This window comes from Poecile atricapillus, chromosome 14, assembly GCF_030490865.1.
Source record: "Poecile atricapillus isolate bPoeAtr1 chromosome 14, bPoeAtr1.hap1, whole genome shotgun sequence".
Lineage (NCBI taxonomy): Eukaryota > Metazoa > Chordata > Aves > Passeriformes > Paridae > Poecile > Poecile atricapillus.
Genome location: NC_081262.1, coordinates 77,800 through 96,587, shown reverse-complemented (window position 1 = coordinate 96,587; position 18,788 = coordinate 77,800).

The window sequence follows — 18,788 nt, the reverse complement described above, 5'->3', positions numbered from 1 at the left end:
GCACTGCCAAAAGGCAAAGGAAGGCGCTTAGCATCCGGCTGTGCGCAAAGCTTTCAGACTGCCAGAGGACTGCAGCTGTGGTAAGCCCGCTTGCTCATTTGATGTTAGATGTCGCCTGCAAGAACTTCACCCCCATCTGGTTTATGCTGCTACTTGTTGTTAGGCGACAACAAGGGCACAAGTCGCAAATGCTTTTTCCTGCCTCATATTGCTAGACCACGCTCTTCTGTGGCTCTTTAGTTCTTGCCAAACTGTTATGTGCGTGCTGCTGCTTCCATCTGACAAGGAGCACAGACTTCTGACAGCAGCTTTCAACTTGTCTAAGGAAGAGCTTGGCCATTTAGATGTGATGCAAATCTGTGTGTGTGTAAGGTGCAGGTGCAAGCTCCTGACAAAGGTGTTCTCCAGTTTCAGTTTCTATCTGCCAGACACATTGGAAATGTTTTCCTCTGGCATTCGCACCAAGAGTCGCAGAATACTTAACCCAGGAGCTCTGAGAATGGAACGGCAAGAGGTGTTCCGCTTACGTCATAAACAGTGCTCCAGAGCGATTAGCAACGGGCACAACGAAACGTGTCTGTGGGATAGTGACCATTCCCGCCTAGTGCTGGCAATGCACGAGCACTGCCAAAAGGCAAAGGAAGGCGCTTAGCATCCGGCTGTGCGCAAAGCTTTCAGACTGCCAGAGGACTGCAGCTGTGGTAAGCCCGCTTGCTCATTTGACGTTAGAAGGCGCCTGCAAGAACTTCACCTGCATCTGGTTTATGCTGCTACCTGTTGTTAGGCGACAACAAGAGCACATGTAGCAAATGCTTTTTCCTGACCCGTTTTGCTAGACCACGCTCTTTTGTGGCTCTTTAATGCTTGCCAAACTGCTATGTGCATGTTGCTGCTTCCATCTGACAAGGACCACAGCCGTCTGACAGCAGCTTTCAACTTGCCTAAGAAAGAGCTTGGCCATTTAGGTGTGATGCAAATCTGTGTGTGTTTAAAGTGCAGGTGCAAGCTTCTGACAAAGGTTTTCTCCAGGTTCAGTTTCTATCTGCCAGACACATTGGAAATGTTTTCCTCTGGCATTCGCAGCAAGAGTCGCAGATTGCTTAACCCAGGAGCTCTGAGAATGGAACGGCAAGAGGTGCTCCGCTTACGTCATAAACAGTGCTCCAGAGCGCTTAGCAACGGCCACAACGAAACAGTGTGCGGGATAGTGACCATTCCCGCCTAGTGCTGGCAATGCACGAGCACTGCCAAAAGGCAAAGGAAGGCGCTTAGCATCCGGCTTGTGCGCAAAGCTTTCAGACTGCCAGAGGACCGCAGCTGTGGTAAGCCCGCTTGATCATTTGACGTTAGAAGGCGCCTGCAAGAACTTCACCCGCATCTGGTTTATGCTGCTACCTGTTGTTAGGCGACAAGAAGAGCACATGTAACAAATGCTTTTTCCTGACCCGTTTTGCTAGACCACGCTCTTCTGTGGCTCTGTAGTGCTTGCCAAACTGCTATGTGCATGTTGCTGCTTCCATCTGACAAGGAGCACAGCCGTCTGACAGCAGCTTTCAACTTGTCTAAGAAAGAGCTTGGCCATTTAGATGTGATGCAAATCTGTGTGTGTGTAAGGTGCAGGTGCAAGCTCCTGACAAAGGTGTTCTCCAGTTTCAGTTTCTATCTGCCAGACACATTGGAAATGTTTTCCTCTGGCATTTGCGCCAAGAGTTGCAGATTGCTTAACTCAGGAGCTCTGAGAATGGAACGGCAAGAGGTGTTCAGCTTACGTCATAAACAGTGCTCCAGAGCGCTTAGCAACGGGCACAACGAAACGTGTCTGTGGGATAGTGACCATTCCCGCCTAGTGCTGGCAATGCACGAGCACTGCCAAAAGGCAAAGGAAGGCGCTTAGCATCCGGCTGTGCGCAAAGCTTTCAGACTGCCAGAGGACTGCAGCTGTGGTAAGCCCGCTTGCTCATTTGACGTTAGAAGGCGCCTGCAAGAACTTCACCTGCATCTGGTTTATGCTGCTACCTGTTGTTAGGCGACAACAAGAGCACATGTAGCAAATGCTTTTTCCTGACCCGTTTTGCTAGACCACGCTCTTTTGTGGCTCTTTAATGCTTGCCAAACTGCTATGTGCATGTTGCTGCTTCCATCTGACAAGGACCACAGCCGTCTGACAGCAGCTTTCAACTTGCCTAAGAAAGAGCTTGGCCAATTAGGTGTGATGCAAATCTGTGTGTGTTTAAAGTGCAGGTGCAAGCTTCTGACAAAGGTTTTCTCCAGGTTCAGTTTCTCCCTGTCAGACACATTGGAAATGTTTTCCTCTGGCATTCGCAGCAAGAGTCGCAGATTGCTTAACCCAGGAGCTCTGAGAATGGAACGGCAAGAGGTGCTCCGCTTACGTCATAAACAGTGCTCCAGAGCGCTTAGCAACGGCCACAACGAAACAGTGTGCGGGATAGTGACCATTCCCGCCTAGTGCTGGCAATGCACGAGCACTGCCAAAAGGCAAAGGAAGGCGCTTAGCATCCGGCTTGTGCGCAAAGCTTTCAGACTGCCAGAGGACCGCAGCTGTGGTAAGCCCGCTTGATCATTTGACGTTAGAAGGCGCCTGCAAGAACTTCACCCGCATCTGGTTTATGCTGCTACCTGTTGTTAGGCGACAAGAAGAGCACATGTAACAAATGCTTTTTCCTGACCCGTTTTGCTAGACCACGCTCTTCTGTGGCTCTGTAGTGCTTGCCAAACTGCTATGTGCATGTTGCTGCTTCCATCTGACAAGGAGCACAGCCGTCTGACAGCAGCTTTCAACTTGTCTAAAAAAGAGCTTGGCCATTTAGATGTGATGCAAATCTGTGTGTGTGTAAGGTGCAGGTGCAAGCTCCTGACAAAGGTGTTCTCCAGTTTCAGTTTCTATCTGCCAGACACATTGGAAATGTTTTCCTCTGGCATTTGTGCCAAGAGTTGCAGATTGCTTAACTCAGGAGCTCTGAGAATGGAACGGCAAGAGGTGTTCAGCTTACGTCATAAACAGTGCTCCAGAGCGCTTAGCAACGGGCACAACGAAACGTGTCTGTGGGATAGTGACCATTCCCGCCTAGTGCTGGCAATGCACGAGCACTGCCAAAAGGCAAAGGAAGGCGCTTAGCATCCGGCTTGTGCGCAAAGCTTTCAGACTGCCAGAGGACTGCAGCTGTGGTAAGCCCGCTTGCTCATTTGACGTTAGAAGGCGCCTGCAAGAACTTCACCTGCATCTGGTTTATGCTGCTACCTGTTGTTAGGCGACAACAAGAGCACATGTAGCAAATGCTTTTTCCTGACCCGTTTTGCTAGACCACGCTCTTTTGTGGCTCTTTAATGCTTGCCAAACTGCTATGTGCATGTTGCTGCTTCCATCTGACAAGGAGCACAGCCGTCTGACAGCAGCTTTCAACTTGCCTAAGAAAGAGCTTGGCCATTTAGGTGTGATGCAAATCTGTGTGTGTTTAAAGTGCAGGTGCAAGCTTCTGACAAAGGTTTTCTCCAGGTTCAGTTTCTATCTGCCAGACACATTGGAAATGTTTTCCTCTGGCATTCGCAGCAAGAGTCGCAGATTGCTTAACCCAGGAGCTCTGAGAATGGAACGGCAAGAGGTGCTCCGCTTACGTCATAAACAGTGCTCCAGAGCGCTTAGCAACGGCCACAACGAAACAGTGTGCGGGATAGTGACCATTCCCGCCTAGTGCTGGCAATGCACGAGCACTGCCAAAAGGCAAAGGAAGGCGCTTAGCATCCGGCTTGTGCGCAAAGCTTTCAGACTGCCAGAGGACCGCAGCTGTGGTAAGCCCGCTTGCTCATTTGACGTTAGAAGGCGCCTGCAAGAACTTCACCCGCATCTGGTTTATGCTGCTACCTGTTGTTAGGCGACAAGAAGAGCACATGTAACAAATGCTTTTTCCTGACCCGTTTTGCTAGACCACGCTCTTCTGTGGCTCTGTAGTGCTTGCCAAACTGCTATGTGCATGTTGCTGCTTCCATCTGACAAGGAGCACAGCCGTCTGACAGCAGCTTTCAACTTGTCTAAGAAAGAGCTTGGCCATTTAGATGTGATGCAAATCTGTGTGTGTGTAAGGTGCAGGTGCAAGCTCCTGACAAAGGTGTTCTCCAGTTTCAGTTTCTATCTGCCAGACACATTGGAAATGTTTTCCTCTGGCATTTGCGCCAAGAGTTGCAGATTGCTTAACTCAGGAGCTCTGAGAATGGAACGGCAAGAGGTGTTCAGCTTACGTCATAAACAGTGCTCCAGAGCGCTTAGCAACGGGCACAACGAAACGTGTCTGTGGGATAGTGACCATTCCCGCCTAGTGCTGGCAATGCACGAGCACTGCCAAAAGGCAAAGGAAGGCGCTTAGCATCCGGCTTGTGTGCAAAGCTTTCAGACTGCCAGAGGACTGCAGCTGTGGTAAGCCCGCTTGCTCATTTGACGTTAGATGTCGCCTGCAAGAACTTCACCCGCATCTGGTTTATGCTGCTACCTGTTGTTAGGCGACAACAAGAGCACATGTAACAAATGCTATTTCATGACCCGTTTTGCTAGACCACGCTCTTTTGTGGCTCTGTAGTGCTTGCCAAACTGTTATGTGCGTGCTGCTGCTTCCATCTGACAAGGAGCACAGCCTTCTGACAGCAGCTTTCAACTTGTCTAAGGAAGAGCTTGGCCATTTAGATGTGATGCAAATCTGTGTGTGTGTAAAGTGCAGGTGCAAGCTCCTGACAAAGGTGTTCTCCAGTTTCAGTTTCTATCTGCCAGACACATTGGAAATGTTTTCCTCTGGCATTCGCACCAAGAGTCGCAGAATACTTTACTGAGGAGCTCTGAGAATGGAACGGCAAGAGGTGCTCCGCTTACGTCATAAACAGTGCTCCAGAGCGCTTAGCAACGGGCACAACGAAACGTGTCTGTGGGATAGTGACCATTCCCGCCTAGTGCTGGCAATGCACGAGCACTGCCAAAAGGCAAAGGAAGGCGCTTAGCATCCGGCTTGTGCGCAAAGCTTTCAGACTGCCAGAGGACTGCAGCTGTGGTAAGCCTGCTTGCTCATTTGATGTTAGATGTCGCCTGCAAGAACTTCACCCCCATCTGGTTTATGCTGCTACCTGTTGTTAGGCGACAACAAGGGCACAAGTCGCAAATGCTTTTTCCTGCCTCATATTGCTAGACCACGCACTTTTGTGGCTCTGTAGTGCTTGCCAAACTGCTATGTGCATGTTGCTGCTTCCATCTGACAAGGAGCACAGCCGTCTGACAGCAGCTTTCAACTTGTCTAAGAAAGAGCTTGGCCATTTAGATGTGATGCAAATCTGTGTGTGTGTAAGGTGCAGGTGCAAGCTCCTGACAAAGGTGTTCTCCAGTTTCAGTTTCTATCTGCCAGACACATTGGAAATGTTTTCCTCTGGCATTCGCACCAAGAGTCGCAGAATACTTTACTGAGGAGCTCTGAGAATGGAACGGCAAGAGGTGTTCAGCTTACGTCATAAACAGTGCTCCAGAGCGCTTAGCAACGGGCACAACGAAACGTGTCTGTGGGATAGTGACCATTCCCGCCTAGTGCTGGCAATTCACGAGCACTGCCAAAAGGCAAAGGAAGGCGCTTAGCATCCGGCTGTGCGCAAAGCTTTCAGACTGCCAGAGGACTGTAGCTGTGGTAAGCCCGCTTGCTCATTTGACGTTAGATGTCGCCTGCAAGAACTCCACCCGCATCTGGTTTATGCTGCTACCTGTTGTTAGGCGACAAGAAGGACACAAGTCGCGAATGCTTTTTCCTGACCCGTTTTGCTAGACCACGCTCTTCTGTGGCTCTGTAGTGCTTGCCAAACTGCTATGTGCATGTTGCTGCTTCCATCTGACAAGGAGCACAGCCGTCTGACAGCAGCTTTCAACTTGTCTAAGAAAGAGCTTGGCCATTTAGATGTGATGCAAATCTGTGTGTGTGTAAGGTGCAGGTGCAAGCTCCTGACAAAGGTGTTCTCCAGTTTCAGTTTCTATCTGCCAGACACATTGGAAATGTTTTCCTCTGGCATTTGCGCCAAGAGTTGCAGATTGCTTAACTCAGGAGCTCTGAGAATGGAACGGCAAGAGGTGTTCAGCTTACGTCATAAACAGTGCTCCAGAGCGCTTAGCAACGGGCACAACGAAACGTGTCTGTGGGATAGTGACCATTCCCGCCTAGTGCTGGCAATGCACGAGCACTGCCAAAAGGCAAAGGAAGGCGCTTAGCATCCGGCTTGTGTGCAAAGCTTTCAGACTGCCAGAGGACCGCAGCTGTGGTAAGCCCGCTTGCTCATTTGACGTTAGATGTCGCCTGCAAGAACTTCACCCGCATCTGGTTTATGCTGCTACCTGTTGTTAGGCGACAACAAGAGCACATGTAACAAATGCTATTTCATGACCCGTTTTGCTAGACCACGCTCTTTTGTGGCTCTGTAGTGCTTGCCAAACTGCTATGTGCGTGCTGCTGCTTCCATCTGACAAGGAGCACAGCCTTCTGACAGCAGCTTTCAACTTGTCTAAGGAAGAGCTTGGCCATTTAGATGTGATGCAAATCTGTGTGTGTGTAAGGTGCAGGTGCAAGCTCCTGACAAAGGTGTTCTCCAGTTTCAGTTTCTATCTGCCAGACACATTGGAAATGTTTTCCTCTGGCATTCGCACCAAGAGTCGCAGAATACTTTACTGAGGAGCTCTGAGAATGGAACGGCAAGAGGTGCTCCGCTTACGTCATAAACAGTGCTCCAGAGCGCTTAGCAACGGCCACAACGAAACGTGTCTGTGGGATAGTGACCATTCCCGCCTAGTGCTGGCAATTCACGAGCACTGCCAAAAGGCAAAGGAAGGCGCTTAGCATCCGGCTTGTGCGCAAAGCTTTCAGACTGCCAGAGGACTGCAGCTGTGGTAAGCCCGCTTGCTCATTTGACGTTAGAAGGCGCCTGCAAGAACTTCACCCGCATCTGGTTTATGCTGCTACCTGTTGTTAGGCGACAAGAAGAGCACATGTAACAAATGCTTTTTCCTGCCTCATTTTGCTAGACCACGCTCTTCTGTGGCTCTTTAGTTCTTGCCAAACTGCTATGTGCATGTTGCTGCTTCCATCTGACAAGGAGCACAGCCGTCTGACAGCAGCTTTCAACTTGTCTAAGAAAGAGCTTGGCCATTTAGATGTGATGCAAATCTGTGTGTGTGTAAGGTGCAGGTGCAAGCTCCTGACAAAGGTGTTCTCCAGTTTCAGTTTCTATCTGCCAGACACATTGGAAATGTTTTCCTCTGGCATTTGCGCCAAGAGTTGCAGATTGCTTAACTCAGGAGCTCTGAGAATGGAACGGCAAGAGGTGTTCAGCTTACGTCATAAACAGTGCTCCAGAGCGCTTAGCAACGGGCACAACGAAACGTGTCTGTGGGATAGTGACCATTCCCGCCTAGTGCTGGCAATGCACGAGCACTGCCAAAAGGCAAAGGAAGGCGCTTAGCATCCGGCTGTGCGCAAAGCTTTCAGACTGCCAGAGGACTGCAGCTGTGGTAAGCCCGCTTGCTCATTTGATGTTAGATGTCGCCTGCAAGAACTTCACCCCCATCTGGTTTATGCTGCTACTTGTTGTTAGGCGACAACAAGGGCACAAGTCGCGAATGCTTTTTCCTGCCTCATTTTGCTAGACCACGCTCTTCTGTGGCTCTTTAGTTCTTGCCAAACTGTTATGTGCGTGCTGCTGCTTCCATCTGACAAGGAGCACAGCCTTCTGACAGCAGCTTTCAACTTGTCTAAGGAAGAGCTTGGCCATTTAGATGTGATGCAAATCTGTGTGTGTGTAAGGTGCAGGTGCAAGCTCCTGACAAAGGTGTTCTCCAGTTTCAGTTTCTATCTGCCAGACACATTGGAAATGTTTTCCTCTGGCATTCGCACCAAGAGTCGCAGATTGCTTAACTCAGGAGCTCTGAGAATGGAACGGCAAGAGGTGCTCCGCTTACGTCATAAACAGTGCTCCAGAGCGCTTAGCAACGGGCACAACGAAACGTGTCTGTGGGATAGTGACCATTCCCGCCTAGTGCTGGCAATGCACGAGCACTGCCAAAAGGCAAAGGAAGGCGCTTAGCATCCGGCTGTGCGCAAAGCTTTCAGACTGCCAGAGGACTGCAGCTGTGGTAAGCCCGCTTGCTCATTTGACGTTAGAAGGCGCCTGCAAGAACTTCACCTGCATCTGGTTTATGCTGCTACCTGTTGTTAGGCGACAACAAGAGCACATGTAGCAAATGCTTTTTCCTGACCCGTTTTGCTAGACCACGCTCTTTTGTGGCTCTTTAATGCTTGCCAAACTGCTATGTGCATGTTGCTGCTTCCATCTGACAAGGAGCACAGCCGTCTGACAGCAGCTTTCAACTTGCCTAAGAAAGAGCTTGGCCAATTAGGTGTGATGCAAATCTGTGTGTGTTTAAAGTGCAGGTGCAAGCTTCTGACAAAGGTTTTCTCCAGGTTCAGTTTCTATCTGCCAGACACATTGGAAATGTTTTCCTCTGGCATTCGCAGCAAGAGTCGCAGATTGCTTAACCCAGGAGCTCTGAGAATGGAACGGCAAGAGGTGCTCCGCTTACGTCATAAACAGTGCTCCAGAGCGCTTAGCAACGGCCACAACGAAACAGTGTGCGGGATAGTGACCATTCCCGCCTAGTGCTGGCAATGCACGAGCACTGCCAAAAGGCAAAGGAAGGCGCTTAGCATCCGGCTTGTGCGCAAAGCTTTCAGACTGCCAGAGGACCGCAGCTGTGGTAAGCCCGCTTGATCATTTGACGTTAGAAGGCGCCTGCAAGAACTTCACCCGCATCTGGTTTATGCTGCTACCTGTTGTTAGGTGACAAGAAGAGCACATGTAACAAATGCTTTTTCCTGACCCGTTTTGCTAGACCACGCTCTTCTGTGGCTCTGTAGTGCTTGCCAAACTGCTATGTGCATGTTGCTGCTTCCATCTGACAAGGAGCACAGCCGTCTGACAGCAGCTTTCAACTTGTCTAAGAAAGAGCTTGGCCATTTAGATGTGATGCAAATCTGTGTGTGTGTAAGGTGCAGGTGCAAGCTCCTGACAAAGGTGTTCTCCAGTTTCAGTTTCTATCTGCCAGACACATTGGAAATGTTTTCCTCTGGCATTTGCGCCAAGAGTTGCAGATTGCTTAACTCAGGAGCTCTGAGAATGGAACGGCAAGAGGTGTTCAGCTTACGTCATAAACAGTGCTCCAGAGCGCTTAGCAACGGGCACAACGAAACGTGTCTGTGGGATAGTGACCATTCCCGCCTAGTGCTGGCAATGCACGAGCACTGCCAAAAGGCAAAGGAAGGCGCTTAGCATCCGGCTGTGCGCAAAGCTTTCAGACTGCCAGAGGACTGCAGCTGTGGTAAGCCCGCTTGCTCATTTGATGTTAGATGTCGCCTGCAAGAACTTCACCCCCATCTGGTTTATGCTGCTACTTGTTGTTAGGCGACAACAAGGGCACAAGTCGCGAATGCTTTTTCCTGCCTCATTTTGCTAGACCACGCTCTTCTGTGGCTCTTTAGTTCTTGCCAAACTGTTATGTGCGTGCTGCTGCTTCCATCTGACAAGGAGCACAGCCTTCTGACAGCAGCTTTCAACTTGTCTAAGGAAGAGCTTGGCCATTTAGATGTGATGCAAATCTGTGTGTGTGTAAGGTGCAGGTGCAAGCTCCTGACAAAGGTGTTCTCCAGTTTCAGTTTCTATCTGCCAGACACATTGGAAATGTTTTCCTCTGGCATTCGCACCAAGAGTCGCAGATTGCTTAACTCAGGAGCTCTGAGAATGGAACGGCAAGAGGTGCTCCGCTTACGTCATAAACAGTGCTCCAGAGCGCTTAGCAACGGGCACAACGAAACGTGTCTGTGGGATAGTGACCATTCCCGCCTAGTGCTGGCAATGCACGAGCACTGCCAAAAGGCAAAGGAAGGCGCTTAGCATCCGGCTTGTGCGCAAAGCTTTCAGACTGCCAGAGGACCGCAGCTGTGGTAAGCCCGCTTGCTCATTTGACGTTAGAAGGCGCCTGCAAGAACTTCACCCGCATCTGGTTTATGCTGCTACCTGTTGTTAGGCGACAAGAAGAGCACATGTAACAAATGCTTTTTCCTGACCCGTTTTGCTAGACCACGCTCTTCTGTGGCTCTGTAGTGCTTGCCAAACTGCTATGTGCATGTTGCTGCTTCCATCTGACAAGGAGCACAGCCGTCTGACAGCAGCTTTCAACTTGTCTAAGGAAGAGCTTGGCCATTTAGATGTGATGCAAATCTGTGTGTGTGTAAGGTGCAGGTGCAAGCTCCTGACAAAGGTGTTCTCCAGTTTCAGTTTCTATCTGCCAGACACATTGGAAATGTTTTCCTCTGGCATTTGTGCCAAGAGTTGCAGATTGCTTAACTCAGGAGCTCTGAGAATGGAACGGCAAGAGGTGTTCCGCTTACGTCATAAACAGTGCTCCAGAGCGCTTAGCAACGGGCACAACGAAACGTGTCTGTGGGATAGTGACCATTCCCGCCTAGTGCTGGCAATGCACGAGCACTGCCAAAAGGCAAAGGAAGGCGCTTAGCATCCGGCTTGTGTGCAAAGCTTTCAGACTGCCAGAGGACTGCAGCTGTGGTAAGCCCGCTTGCTCATTTGACGTTAGAAGGCGCCTGCAAGAACTTCACCTGCATCTGGTTTATGCTGCTACCTGTTGTTAGGCGACAACAAGAGCACATGTAGCAAATGCTTTTTCCTGACCCGTTTTGCTAGACCACGCTCTTTTGTGGCTCTTTAATGCTTGCCAAACTGCTATGTGCATGTTGCTGCTTCCATCTGACAAGGAGCACAGCCGTCTGACAGCAGCTTTCAACTTGCCTAAGAAAGAGCTTGGCCATTTAGGTGTGATGCAAATCTGTGTGTGTTTAAAGTGCAGGTGCAAGCTTCTGACAAAGGTTTTCTCCAGGTTCAGTTTCTATCTGCCAGACACATTGGAAATGTTTTCCTCTGGCATTCGCAGCAAGAGTCGCAGATTGCTTAACCCAGGAGCTCTGAGAATGGAACGGCAAGAGGTGCTCCGCTTACGTCATAAACAGTGCTCCAGAGCGCTTAGCAACGGCCACAACGAAACAGTGTGCGGGATAGTGACCATTCCCGCCTAGTGCTGGCAATGCACGAGCACTGCCAAAAGGCAAAGGAAGGCGCTTAGCATCCGGCTTGTGCGCAAAGCTTTCAGACTGCCAGAGGACCGCAGCTGTGGTAAGCCCGCTTGCACATTTGACGTTAGAAGGCGCCTGCAAGAACTTCACCCGCATCTGGTTTATGCTGCTACCTGTTGTTAGGCGACAAGAAGAGCACATGTAACAAATGCTATTTCATGACCCGTTTTGCTAGACCACGCTCTTTTGTGGCTCTGTAGTGCTTGCCAAACTGCTATGTGCGTGCTGCTGCTTCCATCTGACAAGGAGCACAGCCTTCTGACAGCAGCTTTCAACTTGTCTAAGGAAGAGCTTGGCCATTTAGATGTGATGCAAATCTGTGTGTGTGTAAAGTGCAGGTGCAAGCTCCTGACAAAGGTGTTCTCCAGTTTCAGTTTCTATCTGCCAGACACATTGGAAATGTTTTCCTCTGGCATTCGCACCAAGAGTCGCAGAATACTTTACTGAGGAGCTCTGAGAATGGAACGGCAAGAGGTGTTCAGCTTACGTCATAAACAGTGCTCCAGAGCGCTTAGCAACGGGCACAACGAAACGTGTCTGTGGGATAGTGACCATTCCCGCCTAGTGCTGGCAATTCACGAGCACTGCCAAAAGGCAAAGGAAGGCGCTTAGCATCCGGCTGTGCGCAAAGCTTTCAGACTGCCAGAGGACTGTAGCTGTGGTAAGCCCGCTTGCTCATTTGACGTTAGATGTCGCCTGCAAGAACTCCACCCGCATCTGGTTTATGCTGCTACCTGTTGTTAGGCGACAAGAAGGACACAAGTCGCGAATGCTTTTTCCTGCCTCATTTTGCTAGACCACGCTCTTTTGTGGCTCTTTAGTTCTTGCCAAACTGTTATGTGCGTGCTGCTGCTTCCATCTGACAAGGAGCACAGCCTTCTGACAGCAGCTTTCAACTTGCCTAAGAAGGAGCTTGGCCATTTAGATGTGATGCAAATCCGTGTGTGTGTAAAGTGCAGGTGCAAGCTCCTGACAAAGGTGTTCTCCAGTTTCAGTTTCTATCTGCCAGACACATTGGAAATGTTTTCCTCCGGCATTCACGCCAAGAGTCGCAGATTGCTTAACCCAGGAGCTCTGAGAATGGAACGGCAAGAGGTGCTCCGCTTACGTCATAAACAGTGCTCCAGAGCGCTTAGCAACGGCCACAACGAAACAGTGTGCGGGATAGTGACCATTCCCGCCTAGTGCTGGCAATTCACGAGCACTGCCAAAAGGCAAAGGAAGGCGCTTAGCATCCGGCTTGTGTGCAAAGCTTTCAGACTGCCAGAGGACCGCAGCTGTGGTAAGCCCGCTTGCTCATTTGACGTTAGATGTCGCCTGCAAGAACTTCACCCGCATCTGGTTTATGCTGCTACCTGTTGTTAGGCGACAACAAGAGCACATGTAACAAATGCTATTTCATGACCCGTTTTGCTAGACCACGCTCTTTTGTGGCTCTGTAGTGCTTGCCAAACTGCTATGTGCGTGCTGCTGCTTCCATCTGACAAGGAGCACAGCCTTCTGACAGCAGCTTTCAACTTGTCTAAGGAAGAGCTTGGCCATTTAGATGTGATGCAAATCTGTGTGTGTGTAAGGTGCAGGTGCAAGCTCCTGACAAAGGTGTTCTCCAGTTTCAGTTTCTATCTGCCAGACACATTGGAAATGTTTTCCTCTGGCATTCGCACCAAGAGTCGCAGATTGCTTAACTCAGGAGCTCTGAGAATGGAACGGCAAGAGGTGTTCCGCTTACGTCATAAACAGTGCTCCAGAGCGCTTAGCAACGGGCACAACGAAACGTGTCTGTGGGATAGTGACCATTCCCGCCTAGTGCTGGCAATGCACGAGCACTGCCAAAAGGCAAAGGAAGGCGCTTAGCATCCGGCTTGTGTGCAAAGCTTTCAGACTGCCAGAGGACTGCAGCTGTGGTAAGCCCGCTTGCTCATTTGACGTTAGAAGGCGCCTGCAAGAACTTCACCTGCATCTGGTTTATGCTGCTACCTGTTGTTAGGCGACAACAAGAGCACATGTAGCAAATGCTTTTTCCTGACCCGTTTTGCTAGACCACGCTCTTTTGTGGCTCTTTAATGCTTGCCAAACTGCTATGTGCATGTTGCTGCTTCCATCTGACAAGGAGCACAGCCGTCTGACAGCAGCTTTCAACTTGCCTAAGAAAGAGCTTGGCCATTTAGGTGTGATGCAAATCTGTGTGTGTTTAAAGTGCAGGTGCAAGCTTCTGACAAAGGTTTTCTCCAGGTTCAGTTTCTATCTGCCAGACACATTGGAAATGTTTTCCTCTGGCATTCGCAGCAAGAGTCGCAGATTGCTTAACCCAGGAGCTCTGAGAATGGAACGGCAAGAGGTGCTCCGCTTACGTCATAAACAGTGCTCCAGAGCGCTTAGCAACGGCCACAACGAAACAGTGTGCGGGATAGTGACCATTCCCGCCTAGTGCTGGCAATGCACGAGCACTGCCAAAAGGCAAAGGAAGGCGCTTAGCATCCGGCTTGTGCGCAAAGCTTTCAGACTGCCAGAGGACCGCAGCTGTGGTAAGCCCGCTTGCACATTTGACGTTAGAAGGCGCCTGCAAGAACTTCACCCGCATCTGGTTTATGCTGCTACCTGTTGTTAGGCGACAAGAAGAGCACATGTAACAAATGCTATTTCATGACCCGTTTTGCTAGACCACGCTCTTTTGTGGCTCTGTAGTGCTTGCCAAACTGCTATGTGCGTGCTGCTGCTTCCATCTGACAAGGAGCACAGCCTTCTGACAGCAGCTTTCAACTTGTCTAAGGAAGAGCTTGGCCATTTAGATGTGATGCAAATCTGTGTGTGTGTAAAGTGCAGGTGCAAGCTCCTGACAAAGGTGTTCTCCAGTTTCAGTTTCTATCTGCCAGACACATTGGAAATGTTTTCCTCTGGCATTCGCACCAAGAGTCGCAGAATACTTTACTGAGGAGCTCTGAGAATGGAACGGCAAGAGGTGTTCAGCTTACGTCATAAACAGTGCTCCAGAGCGCTTAGCAACGGGCACAACGAAACGTGTCTGTGGGATAGTGACCATTCCCGCCTAGTGCTGGCAATTCACGAGCACTGCCAAAAGGCAAAGGAAGGCGCTTAGCATCCGGCTGTGCGCAAAGCTTTCAGACTGCCAGAGGACTGTAGCTGTGGTAAGCCCGCTTGCTCATTTGACGTTAGATGTCGCCTGCAAGAACTCCACCCGCATCTGGTTTATGCTGCTACCTGTTGTTAGGCGACAAGAAGGACACAAGTCGCGAATGCTTTTTCCTGCCTCATTTTGCTAGACCACGCTCTTTTGTGGCTCTTTAGTTCTTGCCAAACTGTTATGTGCGTGCTGCTGCTTCCATCTGACAAGGAGCACAGCCTTCTGACAGCAGCTTTCAACTTGCCTAAGAAGGAGCTTGGCCATTTAGATGTGATGCAAATCCGTGTGTGTGTAAAGTGCAGGTGCAAGCTCCTGACAAAGGTGTTCTCCAGTTTCAGTTTCTATCTGCCAGACACATTGGAAATGTTTTCCTCCGGCATTCACGCCAAGAGTCGCAGATTGCTTAACCCAGGAGCTCTGAGAATGGAACGGCAAGAGGTGCTCCGCTTACGTCATAAACAGTGCTCCAGAGCGCTTAGCAACGGCCACAACGAAACAGTGTGCGGGATAGTGACCATTCCCGCCTAGTGCTGGCAATTCACGAGCACTGCCAAAAGGCAAAGGAAGGCGCTTAGCATCCGGCTTGTGTGCAAAGCTTTCAGACTGCCAGAGGACCGCAGCTGTGGTAAGCCCGCTTGCTCATTTGACGTTAGATGTCGCCTGCAAGAACTTCACCCGCATCTGGTTTATGCTGCTACCTGTTGTTAGGCGACAACAAGAGCACATGTAACAAATGCTATTTCATGACCCGTTTTGCTAGACCACGCTCTTTTGTGGCTCTGTAGTGCTTGCCAAACTGCTATGTGCGTGCTGCTGCTTCCATCTGACAAGGAGCACAGCCTTCTGACAGCAGCTTTCAACTTGTCTAAGGAAGAGCTTGGCCATTTAGATGTGATGCAAATCTGTGTGTGTGTAAGGTGCAGGTGCAAGCTCCTGACAAAGGTGTTCTCCAGTTTCAGTTTCTATCTGCCAGACACATTGGAAATGTTTTCCTCTGGCATTCGCACCAAGAGTCGCAGAATACTTTACTGAGGAGCTCTGAGAATGGAACGGCAAGAGGTGCTCCGCTTACGTCATAAACAGTGCTCCAGAGCGCTTAGCAACGGGCACAACGAAACGTGTCTGTGGGATAGTGACCATTCCCGCCTAGTGCTGGCAATTCACGAGCACTGCCAAAAGGCAAAGGAAGGCGCTTAGCATCCGGCTTGTGCGCAAAGCTTTCAGACTGCCAGAGGACTGCAGCTGTGGTAAGCCCGCTTGCTCATTTGACGTTAGAAGGCACCTGCAAAAACTTCACCTGCATCTGGTTTATGCTGCTACCTGTTGTTAGGCGACAACAAGAGCACATGTAGCAAATGCTTTTTCCTGACCCGTTTTGCTAGACCACGCTCTTTTGTGGCTCTGTAGTGCTTGCCAAACTGCTATGTGCATGTTGCTGCTTCCATCTGACAAGGAGCACAGCCGTCTGACAGCAGCTTTCAACTTGCCTAAGAAAGAGCTTGGCCATTTAGGTGTGATGCAAATCTGTGTGTGTTTAAAGTGCAGGTGCAAGCTTCTGACAAAGGTTTTCTCCAGGTTCAGTTTCTCCCTGTCAGACACATTGGAAATGTTTTCCTCTGGCATTCGCAGCAAGAGTCGCAGATTGCTTAACCCAGGAGCTCTGAGAATGGAACGGCAAGAGGTGCTCCGCTTACGTCATAAACAGTGCTCCAGAGCGCTTAGCAACGGCCACAACGAAACGTGTCTGTGGGATAGTGACCATTCCCGCCTAGTGCTGGCAATGCACGAGCACTGCCAAAAGGCAAAGGAAGGCGCTTAACATCCGGCTTGTGCGCAAAGCTTTCAGACTGCCAGAGGACCGCAGCTGTGGTAAGCCCGCTTGCTCATTTGACGTTAGAAGGCGCCTGCAAGAACTTCACCCGCATCTGGTTTATGCTGCTACCTGTTGTTAGGCGACAAGAAGAGCACATGTAACAAATGCTTTTTCCTGACCCGTTTTGCTAGACCATGCTTTTTTGTGGCTCTGTAGTGCTTGCCAAACTGCTATGTGCATGTTGCTGCTTCCATCTGACAAGGAGCACAGCCGTCTGACAGCAGCTTTCAACTTGTCTAAGAAAGAGCTTGGCCATTTAGATGTGATGCAAATCTGTGTGTGTGTAAAATGCAGGTGCAAGCTCCTGACAAAGGTGTTCTCCAGTTTCAGTTTCTATCTGCCAGACACATTGGAAATGTTTTCCTCTGGCATTTGCGCCAAGAGTTGCAGATTGCTTAACTCAGGAGCTCTGAGAATGGAACGGCAAGAGGTGCTCCGCTTACGTCATAAACAGTGCTCCAGAGCGCTTAGCAACGGCCACAACGAAACGTGTCTGTGGGATAGTGACCATTCCCGCCTAGTGCTGGCAATGCACGAGCACTGCCAAAAGGCAAAGGAAGGCGCTTAGCATCCTGCTGTGCGCAAAGCTTTCAGACTGCCAGAGGACTGCAGCTGTGGTAAGCCTGCTTGCTCATTTGATGTTAGATGTCGCCTGCAAGAACTTCACCCCCATCTGGTTTATGCTGCTACCTGTTGTTAGGCGACAACAAGGGCACAAGTCGCAAATGCTTTTTCCTGCCTCATATTGCTAGACCACGCTCTTCTGTGGCTCTTTAGTTCTTGCCAAACTGTTATGTGCGTGCTGCTGCTTCCATCTGACAAGGAGCACAGCCTTCTGACAGCAGCTTTCAACTTGTCTAAGGAAGAGCTTGGCCATTTAGATGTGATGCAAATCTGTGTGTGTGTAAGGTGCAGGTGCAAGCTCCTGACAAAGGTGTTCTCCAGTTTCAGTTTCTATCTGCCAGACACATTGGAAATATTTTCCTCTGGCATTCGCACCAAGAGTCGCAGAATACTTTACTGAGGAGCTCTGAGAATGGAACGGCAAGAGGTGCTCCGCTTACGTCATAAACAGTGCTCCAGAGCGCTTAGCAACGGGCACAACGAAACGTGTCTGTGGGATAGTGACCATTCCCGCCTAGTGCTGGCAATGCACGAGCACTGCCAAAAGGCAAAGGAAGGCGCTTAGCATCCGGCTTGTGCGCAAAGCTTTCAGACTGCCAGAGGACTGCAGCTGTGGTAAGCCCGCTTGCTCATTTGACGTTAGAAGGCGCCTGCAAGAACTTCACCTGCATCTGGTTTATGCTGCTACCTGTTGTTAGGCGACAACAAGAGCACATGTAGCAAATGCTTTTTCCTGACCCGTTTTGCTAGACCACGCTCTTTTGTGGCTCTTTAATGCTTGCCAAACTGCTATGTGCATGTTGCTGCTTCCATCTGACAAGGAGCACAGCCGTCTGACAGCAGCTTTCAACTTGCCTAAGAAAGAGCTTGGCCATTTAGGTGTGATGCAAATCTGTGTGTGTTTAAAGTGCAGGTGCAAGCTTCTGACAAAGGTTTTCTCCAGGTTCAGTTTCTCCCTGTCAGACACATTGGAAATGTTTTCCTCTGGCATTCGCAGCAAGAGTCGCAGATTGCTTAACCCAGGAGCTCTGAGAATGGAACGGCAAGAGGTGCTCCGCTTACGTCATAAACAGTGCTCCAGAGCGCTTAGCAACGGCCACAACGAAACGTGTCTGTGGGATAGTGACCATTCCCGCCTAGTGCTGGCAATGCACGAGCACTGCCAAAAGGCAAAGGAAGGCGCTTAGCATCCGGCTTGTGCGCAAAGCTTTCAGACTGCCAGAGGACCGCAGCTGTGGTAAGCCCGCTTGCTCATTTGACGTTAGAAGGCGCCTGCAAGAACTTCACCCGCATCTGGTTTATGCTGCTACCTGTTGTTAGGCGACAACAAGAGCACATGTAACAAATGCTTTTTCCTGACCCGTTTTGCTAGACCACGCTCTTTTGTGGCTCTGTAGTGCTTGCCAAACTGCTATGTGCATGTTGCTGCTTCCATCTGACAAGGAGCACAGCCGTCTGACAGCAGCTTTCAACTTGTCTAAGAAAGAGCTTGGCCATTTAGATGTGATGCAAATCTGTGTGTGTGTAAAATGCAGGTGCAAGCTCCTGACAAAGGTGTTCTCCAGTTTCAGTTTCTATCTGCCAGACACATTGGAAATGTTTTCCTCTGGCATTTGCGCCAAGAGTTGCAGATTGCTTAACCCAGGATCTCTGAGAATGGAACGGCAAGAGGTGCTCCGCTTACGTCATAAACAGTGCTCCAGAGCGCTTAGCAACGGGCACAACGAAACGTGTCTGTGGGATAGTGACCATTCCCGCCTAGTGCTGGCAATGCACGAGCACTGCCAAAAGGCAAAGGAAGGCGCTTAGCATCCGGCTTGTGCGCAAAGCTTTCAGACTGCCAGAGGACCGCAGCTGTGGTAAGCCCGCTTGCTCATTTGACGTTAGAAGGCGCCTGCAAGAACTTCACCCGCATCTGGTTTAT